The 16,897-nt window shown below is 45.8% G+C and overlaps 1 protein-coding gene and 1 pseudogene across 1 annotated transcript in view; both read right to left on the reverse strand.

Moving 5' to 3' along the window:
- Nucleotides 1-16,897, reverse strand: part of LOC143766616 (serine protease ami-like) — a 558,097-nt gene that overhangs the window by 416,527 nt on the left and 124,673 nt on the right. The gene's annotated exons all lie outside the window — the stretch shown is intronic.
- Nucleotides 3,476-6,845, reverse strand: LOC143793790 (polymerase delta-interacting protein 3 pseudogene; annotated as a pseudogene).

Genomic DNA, 16,897 nt, shown 5'->3' on the forward strand with positions numbered 1-16,897 from the left:
AGAATCTGACCCTGCTGAAAGTAAGGTTCCCCTTCCCGCATGTTATACCACCTTACACAGGGACAAAGAGGAAGGTGCAGATGAAAGTGCAGGTTACTTCATCAGGTGGGGGGGGCATACTCGTTGGCGACGTCACTGGCACAGGGCCCCTCAGAGTACGCAAAAGTGTCGCTGCTGGTGGGAGGCGCCCCCGCCATGCAAACACATCGCCGTACTTTGAGGGGCCCTGTGCCAGTGCCAATGCGAACGAGTGGGCCCCCCCTGCTTGCTCAGGATCACAGCACTTGCAACGTTGAAATATTTACCTCTCCCTGCTCCACCACTGTGATGTAGTCCGCATTTCCTGGGCCCACGAAAAACTTGAGCCAGCCCTACTCCCCCCACAACTTTAGCCAAATGACCCCCAATTTCCTATGCCCAACTATTATTATAAAGTTAATTAAGATTGACAAGCTTCAGAAACAAGAATGGATGTTTTTGGCATTAAAATGGGCACTGTAGGTGTTTTCCTGGCCTCCACTCACTGCCGACTATGCTTCCCCATTGACTTGCATTGGGTTTCGTGTTTCGGTCGATCCCCGACTTTTAGCGATAATCGGCCGACTGCACTCGACTCGACTCTGGACTAAGTCGGGTTTCACAAAACCCGACTCGATCTTAAAAAAATGAAAGTCGCTCAACCCTATTCCACACTACTAATGTTAGTAGTGTGTATGTGCAAAATTTCAGCGCTGTAGCTGCTTAAATAAAGGGTTAAATGGCGGAAAAAATTGACGTGGGCTCCCGCGCAATTTTCTCCGCCAGAATGGTAAAGCCAGTGACTGAGGGCAGATATGAATAGCCAGGAGAGGGTCCATGGTTATTGGCCCCCCCGTGGCTAAAAACATCTGCCCCCAGCCACCCCAGAAAAGGCACATCTGGAAGATGCGCCTATTCTGGCACTTGGCCACTCTCTTCCCACTCCCTGTAGCGGTGGGATATGGGGTAATGAAGGGTTAATGCCACCTTGCTATTGTAAGGTGACATTAAGCCAGATTAATAATGGAGAGGCGTCAATTATGTCACCTATCCATTATTAATCCAATTGTTTGAAAGGGTTAAAAAACACACACACACATGATTTAAAAGTATTTTAATGAAATAAACACAGCGGTTGTTTTAATATTTTATTGCTCGCTCAATCCATTTGCAGGCCCTCGCTTGGCAAAATAATAAACGCACAAGATACATACCCTCAGCTGAACCGTCACGTCCCACGATGTAATCCATCTGAAGGGGTTAAAATAATTTACAAGCAGGAGCCCTGCTAATGCAGCGGTGTGCTCATGCTTGTAATTCCCCGGCGAATGAATGAAATGTAGGTCATTGACCTACATTTCCTTCAGTCGCGGTGATGCGCCCCCTGATGGATGTCCTCATATGACCTGGAGCGTGGGAAAAAGTTCCCAGGCTGCAGTTCATGAGAACATCCAGCAGGGGCGCATCACCGCGACTCAGTGTAAGTACAGATCCAGCTTTCCTTTCAGCACCCGGGGATTACAGGCACGAGCGAGTGGTTTATCGCAGCTCGTGCCTGTAATATTAGTTAACCCCTTCAGATGGATTACCTCGTGGGACGTGATCGGACATCAGAAGGTATGTATCTTGTGCGTTTATTATTTTGCCAAGCGAGGGCCTGCAAATGGATTGAGAGAGCAATAAAATATTAAAACAACCGCTGTGTTTATTTCATTAAAATACTTTTAAATCATGTGTGTGTGTGTTTTTTAACCCTGTCAAACAATTGGATTAATAATGGATAGGTGTCATAATTGACGCCTCTCCATTATTAATCTGGCTTAATGTCATCTTACAATAGCAAGGTGGCATTAACCCTTCATTACCCCATATCCCACCGCTACAGGGAGTGGGAAGAGAGTGGCCAAGTGCCAGAATAGGCGCATCTTCCAGATGTGCCTTTTCTGGGGTGGCTGGGGGCAGATGTTTGTAGCCAGGGGGGGCCAATAACCATGGACCCTCTCCTGGCTATTAATATCTGCCCTCAGTCACTGGCTTTACCACTCTGGCGGAGAAAATTGCGCGGGAGCCCACGCCAATTTTTTCCGCCATTTAACCCTTTATTTTAGCAGCTACAGCGCTGAAATTTTGCACATACATACTACTAACATTAGTAGTGTGGAATATGCAAAAAAAAGGGGATATGAGATGGTTTACTGTATGAAAACCATGTCTCATATCCTGTCGGGTTTGTGCAGGAGAAATGAAAAGCCGGCAATTGAATTACCGGCTTTTCACAGATATCGCGCTGAATGAAATCTAAATACAGAATATATATATATGTGTCTCAATGACATATATATATATATACTGTATATATGTTTTCCCGAACATTTGAGCACATAAATCCATTAGATGTCGGTTTTGCAAGCCTGCGCGAAAATCTCGCAGTACGGATGCCATACGGATTACATACGGAGGATGCCATGCGCAAAATACGCTGACACACCCTGACTACGGATCAATATTTTGGGAACATTTCTCCGTATTACGGCCGTAGTACGGACGTATAATACGTGGCGTATTGTCTTACGCCGAGTGTGAGGCCGGCCTAAGGGTATGTGCACACGTCCGGATTTCTTGCAGAAATTTCCTGAAGAAAACCGGAAATTTTCTGCAAGAAATCCGCATTTTTTTTTTTGCGTTTTTTTTCCGTTTTTTTTGCGTTTTTTTTAGCATTCTGCAAGCGTAATTAGCTTTTGACAAGTGTGACCAACTTTTTACTATAGATGCTGCTTTTGCAGTATCTATAGTAAAAGATAGAATGTTTAAAAATAATAAAAAAAGTAAAAAAAATGCTTATACTCACCCGCAGACAGCTGATCTCCTCACCGGCGTCCGTTCCGTATAGATGGTGTGTGCGCGCAGGACCTTCCATGACGTCGCGGTCACGTGAGCGGTCACATGACCGGTCTCGACCAATCACAAGACGGCGACGTCATCGGCAGGTCCTTCACCGCACACCAGCTACAGGAACCGAAGCGGCAGCATGTAGCGGAGAGGCGGGAAGACATCGAGGGTGAGTATAGGACTATTTTTTATTTTAATTCTTTTTTTTTACCACTTATATGGTGCCCAGTCCGTGGAGGAGAGTCTCCTCTCCTCCACCCTGGGTACCAACCGCACATAATCTGCTTACTTCCTGCATGGTGTGCACAGCCCCGTGCGGGAAGTAAGCAGATCAATGGACTCCCAGGTGTGCGGAATCCCCTGCAATTCTGCATTTTAATGAACATGTTGCTTTTTTTTCCGCGATGCGATTTTTTCGCGGAAAAAAAGGCTACATTTGCACAAAAAATGCGGAATACACTGAAAATAATGGGAGGCATATGTAAGCGTTTTTTTCGCGTTTTTATCACGTTTTTATAGCGAAAAAACGCGAAAAAAACGCGAAAAATACTGAACGTGTGCACATGGCCTAACTTTTGTTCTTTAATGGGGTGTCACTTAATCTTAGAAGTTTGAGCTGGTCTGATGTTATCACACTACCATTCAAAGGAAGATTGCATTTCATTGGTTTTCCATCTAGGTACAGTGGGGCAAAAAAGTATTTAGTCAGTCAGTAATAGTGCAAGTTCCACCACTTAAAAAGATGAGAGGCGTCTGTAATTTACATCATAGGTAGACCTCAACTATGGGAGACAAACTGAGACAAAAAAATCCAGAAAATCACATTGTCTGTTTTTTTATCATTTTATTTGCATATTATGGTGGAAAATAAGTATTTGGTCAGAAACAAAATTTCATCTCAATACTTTGTAATATATCCTTTGTTGGCAATGACAGAGGTCAAACGTTTTCTGTAAGTCTTCACAAGGTTGCCACACACTGTTGTTGGTATGTTGGCCCATTCCTCCATGCAGATCTCCTCTAGAGCAGTGATGTTTTTGGCTTTTCGCTTGGCAACACGGACTTTCAACTCCCTCCAAAGGTTTTCTATAGGGTTGAGATCTGGAGACTGGCTAGGCCACTTCAGGACCTTGAAATGCTTCTTACGAAGCCACTCCTTCGTTGCCCTGGCGGTGTGCTTTGGATCATTGTCATGTTGAAAGACCCAGCCATGTTTCATCTTCAATGCCCTTGCTGAAGGGAAGGATGTTTGCACTCAAAATCTCACGATACATGGCCCCATTCATTCTTTCATGTACCCGGATCAGTCGTCCTGGCCCTTTTGCAGAGAAACAGCCCCAAAGCATGATGTTTCCACCACCATGCTTTACAGTAGGTATGGTGTTTGATGGATGCAACTCAGTATTCTTTTTCCTCCAAACACGACAAGTTGTGTTTCTACCAAACAGTTCCAGTTTGGTTTCATCAGACCATAGGACATTCTCCCAAAACTCCTCTGGATCATCCAAATGCTCTCTAGCAAACTTCAGACGGGCCCGGACATGTACTGGCTTTAGCAGTGGGACACGTCTGGCACTGCAGGATCTGAGTCCATGGTGGCGTAGTGTGTTACTTATGGTAGGCCTTGTTACATTGGTCCCAGCTCTCTGCAGTTCATTCACTAGGTCCCCCCGCGTGGTTCTGGGATTTTTGCTCACCGTTCTTGTGATCATTCTGACCCCACGGGGTGGGATTTTGCGTGGAGCCCCAGATCGAGGGAGATTATCAGTGGTCTTGAATGTCTTCCATTTTCTAATTATTGCTCCCACTGTTGATTTCTTCACTCCAAGCTGGTTGGCTATTGCAGATTCAGTCTTCCCAGCCTGGTGCAGGGCTACAATTTTGTTTCTGGTGTCCTTTGACAGCTCTTTGGTCTTCACCATAGTGGAGTTTGGAGTCAGACTGTTTGAGGGTGTGCACAGGTGTCTTTTTATACTGATAACAAGTTTAAACAGGTGCCATTACTACAGGTAATGAGTGGAGGAAAGAGGAGACTCTTAAAGAAGAAGTTACAGGTCTGTGAGAGCAAGAAATCTTGATTGTTTGTTTCTGACCAAATACTTATTTTCCACCATAATATGCAAATAAAATGATAAAAAAACAGACAATGTGATTTTCTGGATTTTTTTTTCTCAGTTTGTCTCCCATAGTTGAGGTCTACCTATGATGTAAATTACAGACGCCTCTCATCTTTTTAAGTGGTGGAACTTGCACTATTGCTGACTGACTAAATACTTTTTTGCCCCACTGTATCTGATGTATTTTTTGTAGGCACCAACTGCATCTTCCATTCTTACAGACACAATCTCTGCAACTCCAGAACTCAACAAGCAGGTGCGCTTCAAGGCACCGCATACACAGAAAAGCTCCATGATATCTTCCTCTGTGACTCTTGGATGCAAATTATTAATGGTCATTTTTGTGACTTCTAAAGAGCTAAAGACAGTCTCTTCATGAGTGGGCCCTACTGATGAACTGGCCTCCTTTGTGACAAGTGTCCATGACACATTGGTTAGAGCCTTTGTGTGCAATAAAGGTGCCGATTGGCGGTGTCGTGCTGAGTAGACATGGAAGCTGTGTATGCATCATTCTGTAAAACTTTAGCAAGAGGTAAAGTTTTCCCAAGAGAAAATGAAATTCCTGACAATCACGGCCTTTTTTGCACATTGTTTGCAGCTGTGATCTTCATCTTATTGGTGGGGCTGTGGTCAAGTTCCAAGTCGTCATCAATACCATAATCGTCCATATCTTGTAAAGAAGAAATCAGTTGTTTCCCAGGTTTGTGGTTAACTACATTTATTGTTATTCCTTAAACAGTGTTTACAAAAATAGGGAAAAAGGAAAAAATGGGAAGAAAATAAGTCAGCTCACCAATCCCTCAACAGTGCAATGATGTCCACGCACGGAGCCGCCTTGGTCAAGGGCGTAGTCCAGAGCCAGCAATGAAAAAGAAAAAATAATCTCCAGCACGGATCTTCTAAAAAGTCAATTTATTAGGAACACTTTAAAATGCAACCATTTGCAAAAGAAGAGAAATGGGGGTCCCAGGTGGTCAGTGCTGACGCGTTTCGACCATCAGGTCTTAGTCATGGCATGAAAATGGAACCACATATTAACATTTTATACAAGGGGTTAATATAATGAATGTTCTCATTGCCCACCTGAGTTTTAATCTAAGCACTTGTTGTTTTAGTGTTATGTGTTGTATAAAATGTTAATATGTGGTTCCATTTTCATGCCATGACTAAGACCTGATGGTCGAAACGCGTCGGCGTTGACCACCTGGGACCCCCATTTCTCTTTTTTGCAAATGGTTGCATTTTAAAGTGTTCCTAATAAATTGACTTTTTAGAAGATCCATGCTGGAGATCATTTTTTCTTTTTCATTGCTTAAACAGTGTTTGTTACACTGGAACAAATATTTATCGGCTGTGACATTTGGATATTCTTGGTAATATGTATGGGTGAAGATGGAGAACCTTGTGCTACGGGTGTGTTGATAGTTACGGCCGGTGCACTCCTCTTTAAACTTAGTTTTTCATGAGCATCCATCAGTTTGATTGGTTTTCCTCCAACACTGATCTGCTTTGTATAATTTAGCATTTCACGAGCATGTTGCACTTTGCCCTTTACACGGACACGTGCGTCTTTGGCAACATATTTCTTATGGGCATCTTTTATGCAGAGCTTCAGATATGCATCTGTTACACTGATCTTCTGACAGGCATGAAATGCATTCTGGTAATTGGTGGTGCGCGGATAAACGACTAATCATTGTAGGCTTTATCCTGGATCTCATACCTCCCATAGCCACCGCTGTTATTAATCCTGTACGTTCCCATTCCTGTTGTCACCATGCCCCTTTTCCTGATCACTTCATCCAAAGACTCGTCTGCCATGTTTTTGCTATAAACCTGCACCTTCCCAGCAGCAACTGTAGGCCCTCCTCCACATTTCTTTCAAGGGGGATTGGGGTGCGTGCAAATTTGGGCCAGGCCTTGCATTCACTTCATGGGCAAACTTTATGGTTATTAAAAAAAAAATTAATAATGGGAACTTTTGTTTCATGTGGCCATCCAGTACTTGGGTTCAAAGGCTTATGGGGATGAATGTAACTTTAGTGCAGGGCAGGCTGTTGTGAATTCCGTTCTCGGACTCCCTCCTGTGGTCATGATTGGTACTTTGGTTAGTTCTGCTCTTGGACTCCCTCTGGTGGCTTTGAGCGGAACTGCTGGTCTCTGAGGTTTGCTTTCTCAGCTGACCTCGTTTACTGTTAGGCTGGCTTCCCTATTTAACTCTACTCAGATCGTTACTTCATGCCAGCTGTCAATGTATCAGTATTGGTTCAGATCTCTCTTGGACTTCTCTGAGGACCTGTCTACTCCAGCAGAAGCTAAGTCTTTGCTAGTTCATTTGTTGTTACTGCTTCCTGAATATATTTCTTAGTACTGCTAATTTCTAGTCCAGCTTGCTATCATGATATTCCCTTGCTAGCTGGAAGCTCTGGGGTGCAGAGTGGCACCTCCACACCGTGAGTCGGTGTGGGGAGTCTTTTTGCTTACTCTGCGTTGTTTTTTGTAGTCTTTTGTGCTGACCGCATAGTTCCCTTTTCTATCCTCTCACTGTTTAGTGAAGTCTGGCCTCCTTTGCTAAAACCTGTTTCATTCCTGTGTTTGTGACTTTCCTCTTAACTCACAGTCAATATATGTGGGTGGCTGCCTTTACCTTTGGGGAATTTCTCTGAGGCAAGGTTAGGCTCTATTTCTATGTTTAGGGGTAGTTAGCTCTTAGGCTGTGAAGAGGCATCTAGGGAGAGTTAGGTACGCTCCATGGCTATTTCTAGTGTGTGTGATAGGAGTAGAGTTTGCGGTAAGCAGAGTTCCCACTTTCCCAGAGCTTGTTCCGATTACTAGTTTACTCATCAGGTCATTCCGGGTGCTCCTAACCACCAGGTCCATAACAGTACAGCTGGCAAACAAAGTGTTAATGCATCTCAAAAAAGGGATAAGAGAAGTTCTGAACCCATTTTTTTTTCTTTGCAGTGTGTTTTGTCTCTCTTTTCCCCTTAATCTCTGGGTGGTTCAGCACTCAGGTGTAGATATGGATATTCAAGGTCTGTCCTCTTGTGTGGATCATCTCACTGCAAGAGTACAAAGCATTCAAGATTATGTAGTTCAAAATCCAATGTTAGAGCCTAGAATTCCAATTCCTGCTTTGTTTTCTGGGGATAGATCTAAGTTTCTGAATTTCAAAAATAATTGTAAACTGTTTCTTGCTTTGAAACCCCGCTCCTCTGGTGACCCCATTCAGCAAGTAAAAATTATTATTTCTTTGTTGCGTGGCGACCCTCAAGACTGGGCATTCTCCCTTGCGCCAGGAGATCCTGCATTGCTTAATGTAGATGCGTTTTTTCTGGCGCTCAGATTGCTTTATGACGAACTGAATTCAGTGGATCAAGCAAAGAAAATCTTGCTAGCTTTGTGTCAGGGTCAGGATGAAGCAGAGATATATTGTCAGAAGTTTAGAAAATGGTCTGTGCTTACTCAATGGAATGAGGGTGCCCTGGCAGCAATTTTTAGAAAGGGTCTTTCTGAAGCCCTTAAGGATGTTATGGTGGGATTCCCCACGCCTGCTGGTCTGAATGAATCAATGTCCTTGGCCATCCAAATTGATCGGCGTTTGCGTGAGCGCAAAATTGTGCACCATTTGGCGGTGTCCTCTGAGCAGAGGCCTGAGCTTATGCAATGTGATAGAACTTTGACCAGAACTGAACGGCAAGAACACAGACGTGAGAATAGGCTGTGTTTTTACTGTGGTGACCCCACTCATGCTATCTCTGATTGTCCTAAGCGCACTAAGCGGTTCGCTAGGTCTGTCACCATTGGTACTGTACAGCCTAAATTTCTTTTGTCTGTTACTCTGATTTGCTCTTTGTCATCCTACTTGGTTATGGCATTTGTGGATTCAGGCGCTGCCCTGAATTTGATGGACTTGGAGTTTGCCAGGCGCTGTTGTTTTTTCTTGGAGCCTTTGCAGTATCCTATTCCATTAAGGGGAATTGATGCCACGCCGTTGGCCAAGAATAAACCTCAGTACTGGACTCAGTTGACCATGTGCATGGCTCCTGCACATCAGGAAGATATTCGCTTTTTGGTGTTGCATAATTTGCATGATGTGGTCTTGTTGGGTTTGCCTTGGCTACAGGTTCATAATCCAGTATTGGATTGGAAATCAATGTCTGTGTCTAGTTGGGGTTGTCAAGGGGTACATGGCGAAGTTCCGTTGGTGTCAATTTCTGCTTCCACTCCTTCTGAAGTCCCTGAGTTTCTGTCGGATTACCAGGATGTATTTGATGAGCCCAAATCCAGTGTCCTACCCCCTCATAGGGATTGTAATTGTGCTATAAATTTGATTCCTGGTAGTAAGTTTCCTAAGGGCCGACTTTTCAATTTATCTGTGCCAGAGCACGCCGCTATGCGGAGTTATATAAAGGAGTCCTTGGAGAAAGGGCATATTTGCCCGTCTTCATCACCGATGGGAGCAGGGTTCTTTTTTGTGGCCAAGAAGGATGGTTCTCTGAGACCCTGTATAGATTACCGCCTTCTCAATAAGATCACGGTCAAATTTCAGTACCCTTTGCCTCTGCTGTCTGATTTGTTTGCTCGGATTAAGGGGGCTAGTTGGTTCACCAAGATAGATCTTCAAGGGGCGTATAACCTTGTGCGTATTAAACAGGGCGATGAATGGAAAACAGCATTTAATACGCCCGAGGGCCATTTTGAGTACCTGGTAATGCCATTCGGGCTTTCAAATGCTCCATCTGTGTTTCAGTCCTTTATGCATGACATCTTCCGAGAGTATCTGGTGTGATGTAGTGACCCCTGTAACAGGTAGGGGGTGCTGCATGGTCTCCCCGGTATGTGCACGGAGTCATATTGAGGCCGTGAGGATCAACCTGCAGAGATGTCAGGATCACGTGACCAGCCCATGTGATCCATTACTGTGGGTGTGGTTACAGGTACATAACGTGACCAGGGTGTGGGTCACAGGGGGGGTTCCTGAGGGCCTGTGCATGGGCTGTGTATGCACATGGTTTGGACCTGGTGGCCTGGGTGTTGGACTAAGTCCTGAATAGCACCCAGACAGGCCACATGCCTCTGTGGTGGACGGTCCCAGGCGGGACGGACGTTCTGAAGACCACAGTGTGATCATGGTCCTGGACAGTCTGTGTTAGAAGCTCCTGTGAGTGGAGTCTTCTTGGAGCACCTGAGAGACTGTGGACCGGGATGATCGGTGTTGGGGAAGCTACCGGCCTTCAGTGGCTCTGGACTGACTGATGTGTGCCAACCAGGCAAGTTGGTGAACCCCGTAAGGCAGTTTCCCCAGGAGAGAGGACTGACAAGGAGTCAGCAGATGGAGCAGGGGCTCCCATAAGGTACCATTGACTGTTGGTGCTTGTGATGTTCTATGAACTGTGTGGTAACCCACCGCAACTGGTCAGGAGAGGACCAGCATGTTTAGTTGCTGCAGACTAAGGATATGAAACTTGATGTGATGTCCTGGTACAGTGTGTAAATGGACTGTTCATGATGTGGTTTATGATACCTTAATAAACCAAATAGACTGTTTTGTTTTAAAAACCCGTGCCCGTGTGCTGAATATCGCGGCCAAGCGAGTGTCCCCCAATACACTCAGTAAGAGTAGTCTTACATTTGGTGGAGAATGCGGGCAACGATCCAGCACGCACACGTGGAGTTGATTGCTGTGGCTCGGCGGGGCCACGAAGATTGCGTCTGGCTGTAACTCGGCGGGGTTACGAAGCTGACAAGCATCTGGCTGTAACTCGGCGGGGTTACGAAGCTGACAAGCGTCTGGCTGTAACTCAGCGGGGTTACGAAGGGGACAAGCGGCGTCCTGTGGATTGGCGGGTCCATGAAGCCGGTGGTAGAGCCTTGTGGAGCGTAGCTGCAGTGGCAGCAAGAGGTTCCACAGCAGGTGGAGCTGCAGTGGCTTGTGGTTGGCAGCCGGAGGTGCCGGTTGTATGTGACTGCAGCGGGAGCTGTGGCAGTACCAGCAGGAGCTGGTGAAGTGACATATAAAAGAAGAAAAAAAAAATTTTTTTTGATTTTTTTTTCTCTCCCTTTTTCTGCCAAGTTGTGCTGACTCTTAAAGGGCCAGTAAAAAGCCCAGAGACAAAGGGGTGTACTGTGCGAACTGGGGCCTGAGTGCCGTGGGGAAGTCCACGGGGTGTATCCCAGGGAGGGGAGTATCCCTAATCGTGAGCGGTGACCCAAATGGAGATGTGTTGTGAATTCGCTTTTTGCTCCCTCTAGTGGTTACTAGTTTTTTGACTCTGGTTTTTCTGTCATTCCTTTTATCCGCACCTGGGTCGTTAGTTAGGGGTGTTGCTATATAAGCTCCCTGGACCTTCAGTTCAATGCCTGGCAACGTAGTTATCAGAGCTAGTCTGCTGTGCTCTTGTCTACTGATCCTGGTTTCCAGTTATATCAGCTAAGTCTGCTTTTTGCTTTTTGCTATTTGTTTTGGTTTTGTATTTTTGTCCAGCTTGTTCCAAATCTATATCCTGACCTTTGCTGGAAGCTCTAGGGGGCTGGTGTTCTCCCCCCGGACCGTTAGACGGTTCGGGGGTTCTTGAATTTCCAGTGTGGATTTTGATAGGGTTTTTGTTGACCATATAAGTTACCTTTCTTTATTCTGCTATCAGTAAGCGGGCCTCTCTGTGCTAAACCTGGTTCATTTCTGTGTTTGTCATTTCCTCTTACCTCACCGTTATTATTTGTGGGGGGCTTCTATCCAGCTTTGGGGTCCCCTTCTCTGGAGGCAAGAAAGGTCTTTTGTTTTCCTCTACTAGGGGTAGTTAGATTCTCCGGCTGGCGCGTGTCATCTAGAATCAACGTAGGAATGATCCCCGGCTACTTCTAGTGTTGGCGTTAGGAGTAGATATATGGTCAACCCAGTTACCACTGCCCTATGAGCTGGATTTTTGTATTCTGCAGACTTCCACGTTCCTCTGAGACCCTCGCCATTGGGGTCATAACAGTTTGCCAGGCCAGTATTAAATGTTTAATGCATTGCAGAAGAGGGATTATAAGAAAGAAGATTCTGAGTTTTTTTTTTTTTTTTTTTTTTTTCTTCTTCCCCTTTACCTCAGAGTGGCTATGCTTGCTGCAGACATGAATGTCCAGACCTTGATTACAAGTGTGGACCAGCTGGCTACTCGTGTGCAGGGCATACAAGACTATGTTATCAGAAATCCTAGGTCAGAACCTAAAATACCGATTCCTGAACTGTTTTCCGGAGACAGGTTTAAGTTTAGGAATTTCATGAATAATTGTAAATTGTTTTTGTCCCTGAGACCCTGTTCATCTGGAGACTCTGCTCAGCAAGTAAAAATTATTATTTCGTTCTTACGGGGCGACCCTCAGGATTGGGCTTTTTCGCTGGCGCCAGGAGATCCGGCATTGGCTGATATTGATGCGTTTTTTCTGGCGCTCGGTTTGCTTTATGAGGAACCCAATCTTGAGATTCAGGCAGAAAAGGCCTTGCTGGCTATGTCTCAGGGGCAGGACGAGGCTGAAGTGTATTGCCAAAAATTTCGGAAATGGTCCGTGCTGACACATTGGAACGAGTGTGCACTGGCCGCTAATTTTAGAAATGGCCTTTCTGAAGCCATTAAGAATGTTATGGTGGGTTTTCCCATTCCCACAGGTCTGAATGATACTATGGCACTGGCTATTCAAATTGACCGGCGGTTGCGGGAGCGCAAAACCGCAAATTCCCTCATGGTGTTGTCTGAACAGATACCTAATTCGGTGCAATGTGATAGAAAAACTGCAAATTCCCTCATGGTGTTGTCTGAACAGACACCTGATTTAATGCAATGTGATAGAATCCTGACTAGAAATGAGCGGAAAATTCATAGACGCCGGAATGGCTTGTGCTACTACTGTGGTGATTCTACACATGTTATCTCAGCATGCTCTAAACGTATAGCTAAGGTTGTTAGTCCTGTCACCGTTGGTAATTTGCAACCTAAATTTATTCTGTCTGTAACTTTGATTTGCTCACTGTCGTCTTATCCTGTCATGGCGTTTGTAGATTCAGGTGCTGCCCTGAGTCTTATGGATCTGTCATTTGCTAAGCGCTGTGGTTTTACTCTTGAACCATTAGAAAATCCTATTCCTCTTAGGGGTATTGATGCTACGCCATTGGCAGCAAATAAACCGCAGTATTGGACACAGGTTACCATGTGCATGACTCCTGAACACCGCGAGGTGATACGTTTCCTGGTTTTACATAAAATGCATGATTTGGTTGTTTTAGGGCTGCCATGGTTACAGACCCATAATCCAGTCCTGGACTGGAAGGCTATGTCAGTCTCAAGTTGGGGCTGTCGTGGTATTCATGGGGATTCCCTGCCTGTGTCTATTGCTTCTTCTACGCCTTCGGAAGTTCCTGAGTATTTGTCTGATTATCAGGATGTCTTCAGTGAGTCTGAGTTCAGTGCACTGCCTCCTCATAGGGACTGTGACTGTGCTATAGATTTGATCCCAGGCAGTAAATTTCCTAAGGGAAGACTGTTTAATCTGTCGGTACCTGAACATACCGCTATGCGTTCATATATCAAGGAGTCTCTGGAGAAAGGACATATTCGTCCGTCTTCTTCCCCTCTTGGTGCGGGATTCTTTTTTGTGGCAAAAAAGGACGGATCTTTGAGGCCTTGTATTGATTATCGGCTTTTAAATAAGATCACTGTCAAATTTCAGTATCCTTTACCGCTGTTGTCTGACTTGTTTGCCCGGATTAAGGGTGCCAAGTGGTTCACCAAGATAGACCTTCGTGGTGCGTACAACCTTGTGCGCATTAAGCAAGGTGATGAATGGAAAACCGCATTCAATATGCCCGAAGGTCATTTTGAGTACTTGGTGATGCCTTTTGGGCTCTCCAATGCGCCTTCAGTTTTTCAGTCCTTTATGCATGACATCTTCCGGAAGTATCTGGATAAATTTTTGATTGTTTATCTGGATGATATTTTGGTTTTTTCTGATAATTGGGATTCGCATGTGGAGCAGGTCAGGTTGGTCTTTAAAATTTTGCGTGAAAATTCTTTGTTTGTCAAGGGCTCAAAGTGTCTCTTTGGTGTACAGAAGGTTCCCTTTTTGGGGTTCATTTTTTCCCCTTCTGCTGTGGAGATGGACCCAGTCAAGGTCCGAGCTATTCTTGATTGGACTCAGCCCTCGTCAGTTAAGAGTCTTCAGAAGTTCTTGGGTTTCGCTAACTTCTACCGTCGTTTTATCGCTAATTTTTCTAGCATTGTGAAACCTTTGACGGATATGACCAAGAAGGGCTCCGATGTAGCCAACTGGGCTCCTGCTGCCGTGGAGGCTTTCCAGGAGTTGAAACGCCGGTTTACTTCGGCGCCTGTTTTGTGCCAGCCCGATGTCTTACTTCCCTTTCAGGTTGAGGTGGATGCTTCAGAGATTGGAGCAGGGGCCGTTTTGTCGCAGAGAGGCCCTGGTTGCTCTGTTATGAAACCTTGTGCCTTTTTCTCTAGGAAGTTTTCGCCTGCCGAGCGACATTATGATGTGGGCAATCGGGAGTTGTTGGCCATGAAATGGGCATTTGAGGAGTGGCGTCATTGGCTCGAGGGTGCTAAGCATCGTGTGGTGGTCTTGACTGATCACAAAAATCTGATGTATCTCGAGTCTGCTAAACGCCTTAATCCGAGACAGGCCCGCTGGTCATTGTTTTTCTCCCGCTTTGATTTTGTTGTCTCGTATTTACCAGGTTCAAAGAATGTGAAGGCCGATGCTCTTTCTAGGAGCTTTGTGCCTGATGCTCCTGAAGTCGCTGATCCTGTTGGTATTCTTAAAGATGGAGTTATCTTGTCAGCTATTTCTCCGGATCTGCGACGTGTGTTGCAGAGATTTCAGGCGGATAGGCCTGAGTCTTGTCCACCTGACAGACTGTTTGTCCCGGATAAGTGGACCAGCAGAGTCATTTCCGAGGTTCATTCCTCGGTGTTGGCAGGTCACCCGGGAATTTTTGGCACCAGAGATCTGGTGGCCAGGTCCTTTTGGTGGCCTTCTTTGTCAAGGGATGTGCGGTCATTTGTGCAGTCCTGTGGGACTTGTGCTCGAGCTAAGCCTTGCTGTTCTCGTGCCAGCGGTTTGCTCTTGCCCTTGCCTGTCCCGAAGAGACCTTGGACACATATCTCCATGGATTTCATTTCTGATCTTCCGCTATCTCAGGGCATGTCCGTTATCTGGGTGATATGTGATCGCTTCTCCAAGATGGTCCATTTGGTTCCTTTGCCTAAGCTGCCTTCCTCTTCCGATCTGGTTCCTGTGTTTTTCCAGAACGTGGTTCGTTTGCACGGCATCCCTGAGAATATTGTGTCAGACAGAGGATCCCAGTTCGTTTCCAGGTTCTGGCGATCCTTTTGTAGTAGGATGGGCATTGATTTGTCGTTTTCGTCTGCTTTCCATCCTCAGACTAATGGACAGACGGAGCGAACCAATCAGACTTTGGAGGCTTATTTGAGGTGTTTTGTCTCTGCTGATCAGGATGATTGGGTGACATTCTTGCCGTTGGCTGAGTTTGCCCTTAATAATCGGGCTAGTTCCGCCACCTTGGTTTCGCCTTTTTTCTACAACTCTGGTTTCCATCCTCGCTTTTCTTCGGGTCATGTGGAGCCTTCTGACTGTCCTGGGGTGGATTCTGTGGTGGATAGGTTGCAGCGGATCTGGAATCATGTGGTGGACAACTTGAAGTTGTCACAGGAGAGGGCTCAGCGCTTTGCCAACCGCCGCCGCGGTGTGGGTCCCCGACTACGCGTTGGGGATTTGGTATGGCTTTCTTCCCGCTTTGTTCCTATGAAGGTCTCCTCTCCCAAATTTAAACCTCGTTTTATTGGGCCTTACAAGATATTGGAAATCCTTAATCCTGTATCTTTTCGTCTGGATCTTCCTGTGTCGTTTGCTATTCACAATGTATTTCATAGGTCCTTGTTGCGGCGGTACATTGTGCCTGTAGTTCCTTCTGCTGAGCCTCCTGCTCCGGTGTTGGTTGAGGGCGAGTTGGAGTATGTGGTGGAGAAGATCTTGGATTCTCGCCTCTCCAGGCGGAGGCTTCAGTACCTGGTCAAGTGGAAGGGCTATGGTCAGGAGGATAATTCCTGGGTGGTCGCCTCTGATGTTCATGCGGCCGATTTAGTTCGTGCCTTTCATGCCGCTCATCCTGATCGCCCTGGTGGTCGTGGTGAGGGTTCGGTGACCCCTCACTAAGGGGGGGGTACTGTTGTGAATTTGCTTTTTGCTCCCTCTAGTGGTTACTAGTTTTTTGACTCTGGTTTTTCTGTCATTCCTTTTATCCGCACCTGGGTCGTTAGTTAGGGGTGTTGCTATATAAGCTCCCTGGACCTTCAGTTCAATGCCTGGCAACGTAGTTATCAGAGCTAGTCTGCTGTGCTCTTGTCTACTGATCCTGGTTTCCAGTTATATCAGCTAAGTCTGCTTTTTGCTTTTTGCTATTTGTTTTGGTTTTGTATTTTTGTCCAGCTTGTTCCAAATCTATATCCTGACCTTTGCTGGAAGCTCTAGGGGGCTGGTGTTCTCCCCACGGACCGTTAGACGGTTCGGGGGTTCTTGAATTTCCAGTGTGGATTTTGATAGGGTTTTTGTTGACCATATAAGTTACCTTTCTTTATTCTGCTATCAGTAAGCGGGCCTCTCTGTGCTAAACCTGGTTCATTTCTGTGTTTGTCATTTCCTCTTACCTCACCGTTATTATTTGTGGGGGGCTTCTATCCAGCTTTGGGGTCCCCTTCTCTGGAGGCAAGAAAGGTCTTTTGTTTTCCTCTACTCGGGGTAGTTAGATTCTCCGGCTGGCGCGTGTCATCTAGAATCAACGTAGGAATGATCCCCGGCTA

This window comes from Ranitomeya variabilis, chromosome 1 (genome assembly GCF_051348905.1).
Source record: "Ranitomeya variabilis isolate aRanVar5 chromosome 1, aRanVar5.hap1, whole genome shotgun sequence".
NCBI classification, from domain to species: domain Eukaryota; kingdom Metazoa; phylum Chordata; class Amphibia; order Anura; family Dendrobatidae; genus Ranitomeya; species Ranitomeya variabilis.